At 48.2% G+C, this 4,326-nt stretch overlaps 1 protein-coding gene across 6 annotated transcripts in view; it reads left to right on the top strand.

Moving 5' to 3' along the window:
* The window catches only part of FGF13 (fibroblast growth factor 13), a 196,837-nt gene that overhangs the window by 91,818 nt on the left and 100,693 nt on the right, over positions 1–4,326 (top strand). The window contains exon 1 of one of the 6 annotated variants that reach the window (XM_015626544.3): positions 2,860–2,930. The exons of the other annotated variants lie outside the window; for them this stretch is intronic. The gene's annotated coding sequence lies outside the window, so the exon portion shown is untranslated. Of the gene's footprint in view, positions 1–2,859; positions 2,931–4,326 lie in introns of those variants that run through there. 6 annotated transcript variants of the gene reach the window in all.

The following is a 4,326-nucleotide window of genomic DNA, read 5'->3' as shown; positions in this document are numbered from 1 at the left end:
TGGGGCAGGAGGTGGGATGGGGCAGGAGATGAGCCCTGGGTGTGTGTCACCTGCACAGGTGACACCTGAGCACAGGCATGGGACACAGCAGGGCACTCCTGTGGCCTTTGGAAGGTCACTGGGGGCTGTGGAAAGCAGCCTGGGAGTGTTCCCCTGGAGCCCTGAGCTCTTATCCTGCCACAGGGGCATCAGGAAATATTTGTGTGTTTGTTTTTCCACTGTCCTTCCCACCCCAGTGATTGCCTGCCCTTCGGTGGGGTCTGGGTACTGCTCATTACTTCACTTCCCTACCCTGAGGCTGACATTTTTATTTATTTCAGTATTCTAATGTAGCATCAGAAAGAAAACAGCATTTCACCAAAAAGAATTAGAGGCAATAACTTTTTCAGAGAACTAAGCCTTTGAAAACTAAATTTTACTCAGTTTAATTTCATGGGTGCACAATTTCTATTACATGTAGGCCAACTGGATTGCTGCAGCTCTAAAAAAATAGGTATTTTAAGTCTTTAATGTGTTATTTAAGAGTGCATTTTAGTTATAATAAATCACTTACAGGGCTATTGTGACAACAGCACCTTATCTGAAACATGGGAATTTGCAATATGAAATAGTTAATTAACAGTAAGGGAATAAACTGAGAAGGTGCAGGTGGATTGTCAGCACTGAGAGAGTAACAGGCAGCCTTTGTGTGGCTCAGGAAATGAGAGCCTAATGGAGGCAGGAAAATCTAACTGCTATAGAAACTTAGAAATTAGTCTGGTGTGCACAAATCTCATCTGTCTTAACAGAATTGTTGGGAAACTTCTTGGACTTCACAGAGCTGATTTGGAGAGAATTGCAGTGGTGAAATAAATGGGATCTGTTATTGTGCAAAGAGCAGTGGAGAATTTAATCCTGCATGGATGGGACTTGCTGGGAGTATCAGAATGCATTTGCCAGATGCAGGGTAATGTCAGGTAATATTATAAATATTTAAATAAATTTTAAAAGATTTAATAATAATAATATTTAATAATAATAATAAATATTTAAATAAATATTTAAAGCTGTAATGGCACCACAGAGTGTTAGAGCACAGTGGAAGGTCCTGAAAGGGAGTTAAATGCTTTCAGTGTGGGCAGGGAAGGCAGTTCCACACCGAGATGTCACCTCACAGTGACACCCAAGGGCAGGCAGGCTCTGCTGGTTGCTCACAAGTGTGGAGACTCTCAGGTGGCCTAGAAAGACTTGGCCACCTTTTGTCTGCTCTCAGCATCGCTGTTCTGTGCCTCTGCAGCCGTGGGGCTTTTGAGCTGAGGTTTTTCTGTGTGGATGCTGAGCTATGAAGAGTTCTGGTGGTGTTGGCTGCAGTGGTCAGCATGGTGTTTTTGTGCTGATGTTTTTCTGTGTGGATGCTGAGCTGTGAAGGAGTTCTGGTGGTGTTTGGTGCAGTGGTATGGGCAGCATGGTGTTTTTCTGCTGATGTTTTTCTGTGTGGATCTGTGCTCTGAAGAGTTCTGGTGGTGTTTGGTGCAGTGGTATGGGCAGCATGGTGTTTTTGTGCTGATGTTTTTTACTGTGGATCTGTGCTCTGAAGAGTTCTGGTGGTGTTTGGTGCAGTGGTATTGGCAGCATGGTGTTTTTGAGCTGAGGTTTTTCTCTGTGGATCTGTGCTCTGAAGAGTTCTGGTGGTGTTGGCTGCAGTGGTATGGGCAGCATGCAGCCAGGGTGGATGGACACTGCTGAGCACACCTGGACCCTGGAGAGAGCTCTTTGCATTTTTGCCATCAAAATCTTCTTTTTTGGAACTTTTGTCTACTTCCCCTCTTGTCTTCCAGCTGTTTGATTTGTTCTGGGTGCCAGGTGATGCACATAAAGTCACAGAATGGTTTGGGTTGAAGGAAACCTTGCAGGTCACCTCATCCCACCCCTGGCACAGACAGGGACCCCTCCCACTGTCCCAGGAGCTCCCAATGTCCAGCCTGGCCTTGGGCACTGCCAGGGATCCAGGGGCAGCCCCAGCTGCTCTTCCAGTGATGGAATCATTAGGCTTGGACAAGATCTCCGAGATCACGGAGTCCCAGCAGCTTTGGCCCATCACCTCTTGGTGGTAGCCCAGACCCCTGAGTGCCATGCCCAGCTGCTCCTTGAACACCTCCAAGAGCGATGACTCCAGCAGCAGCCTGGCCAGCCCCTTCCAGTTCCTCACCACCCTTCCAGGGAAGAAATTCTTCCTGATGGCCAGCCTGGGGACAACATGGGCTGTTCCTGGGTCTCTGGCCAGCCTGAGCTTTGGCCTCTTTCTGCCTGAAGCTTCAGTGAAATTCCCATTGTTTTCAGTTCCTGGAGAACAGCTAAGTGAGGTGGGGTGTGCATACATCCTGTCAGCAGCACAGTTGGTGTTTTGTTCACCCACAGCTGTTTCAGTGCCCTTCCAGGCTACTGCCCACAGCGGGACACTTTGTCTAGACATGATGTGAACCTAGAGCTGTTAGTCAGAATCTATTCATATATGATATGCAAAGCATTCCTGGAGAGAATTTCAGCTCTGAAATGCCAGATATGGCCAAGGGAAGCTCCCTTTTGTTGTCTCACCTGCTGGGAGAGGAAAACTTGTGCTGGGTGAGGGCGAGGTGTGAGCCCTGCGACAGGAGCAGCCTGAGCCAGCGCGGCTGCAGGGCTGATTCCAGCCCGTGTCAGCCCTCAGCTGGGAGACACAACAATTACAGCAATAACTCCAGCCAGAAAATCGACAGAAGCCTTTAATGTATGTGAGAGTGACAGTGAGTCATCTCTGATCATTGTGTTTAGCAGCCTGGAGATCCACGGGCAGTCAGGACAGCCTCCATCCCACATCTGCCTGACAGCTCAGGACAAGGAGAGCAGCTCAAAGTCACGCCTTGCTGCCTCCAGAGAGCTTCTCCCAGGCTGCTGGCACAGGACTGAGACAGGTAGGACTGCTCTGGGGCTGGGACAGCACACCTGGGATGGGAGCTGCAGCTTTTATCCCCTCTCCAGAGGGTGAAGGACAGCAGGTGCAGTAGCAAGCGCAGAAGTCTTGGTCAGTTGTGAAATTATTAAAGGTAGAGTAGAATGCCAATGAAATTTTGTGAAATGCTCTTTAGAATTTCAGTTCAGGAGCAGAGTACATGGGTAGCATGGAGTTACAGATGGGTCAGTTTTAAGGTGAGAGGAAAGGTGGGTTTGTTCACAACTCGCAAGGACCTCGTTCCCTACATGAATTCTTTGAGAAGCTGTTAAAAATTAATTTCCAGATTTCCTGCAGTCACTTAAGGTGCAGGTGGGGTTGTGGGGGCTAATATTAAAAATTCTGTGAATGCTTCTGTGGGGTGCAGGGAGGGCAAGGAGCCACGGCAGGACTCTGGGCACCGGTGATGGGGAGCGGTGCAGATGGTGCTGAGAGCACGGATTGCACTCTGGAGCTGTCCTCAGCAGTGCAGGGCTCAGCAGGGACACCCTACAGACCCTGGGGACTCCAGAACTTCTGCTGACACTTCTTTGGGACAAATATTCAGCTGCTATTGATCTGAAAATTGATCTGAAGCTTTTCTTGATAGTTTTTGGTTTAAGTGGAGCTGTGGATCCACGCGTTTCAGGCATTGACAGCAGCAGCGTCCTTCCCATGTTTTACAGGTTTTCAATCAACTTCCAGAATAAATGTTTTCATTTCTTTGGAGGGATGTAAAGTCCTGGTGGGCAGAAATGTGGCAGGGACACAAAGCAGGGACTTGTGTCCAAGGTGGATGATTTCAAAGCAGTGCAGAAGTGAGTGTGGCAGCCGAGGCAGCTCCCCAGCTGCAGCGTGCAGCGTCCTCAGTTTGAACAGAGCGGCCTCCTCTTGTGCTAAGATGAAGACCATTCACTACTTCTTGGAAACCAGGAGCTAATTTATAGCTCAGTGTTGGAACAATGTCTTTTTTCTGAGACACACATTTGTCTTTGCCATCTCTGATAGATATTTGTAAGCTAGAGCAGTGCAGCGTTTACTTCATGCACTGGAATGTGAAATGTGATGATTTTTCTCTTGGAGTTCTGCTGTGCTTGCTGCCTTGGGTTGTTTTTTATGTCATTTACGGTGCTGAACATCAATGAGAACGTATTATGCAATGTAGTATAAAAACACACAAAGGCAATAAAGTCCAGTGTTATATCAACCCTGTTTGATGGTTTTGCCTGTGGATTTCTGGAGGAGCGAATTCCAAGAGTGCATTGCAGTGGAGAGTTTGTGTGGCAGGAGGAGCTGGTGGTGCACAGCTCCAGCTGTCTCCCAGAGCTCTGCAGCTCAGAGGGTGACAGCCACCCAGGTGTGGAGATCCCCTGTGTCAC

The sequence above is a fragment of the Parus major genome, chromosome 4A (genome assembly GCF_001522545.3).
Source record: "Parus major isolate Abel chromosome 4A, Parus_major1.1, whole genome shotgun sequence".
Classification (NCBI taxonomy): Eukaryota; Metazoa; Chordata; class Aves; order Passeriformes; family Paridae; genus Parus; species Parus major.
The sequence above is the reverse complement of the archived record's forward strand: the minus strand, read 5'-3'. Positions and strand labels throughout refer to the sequence as shown.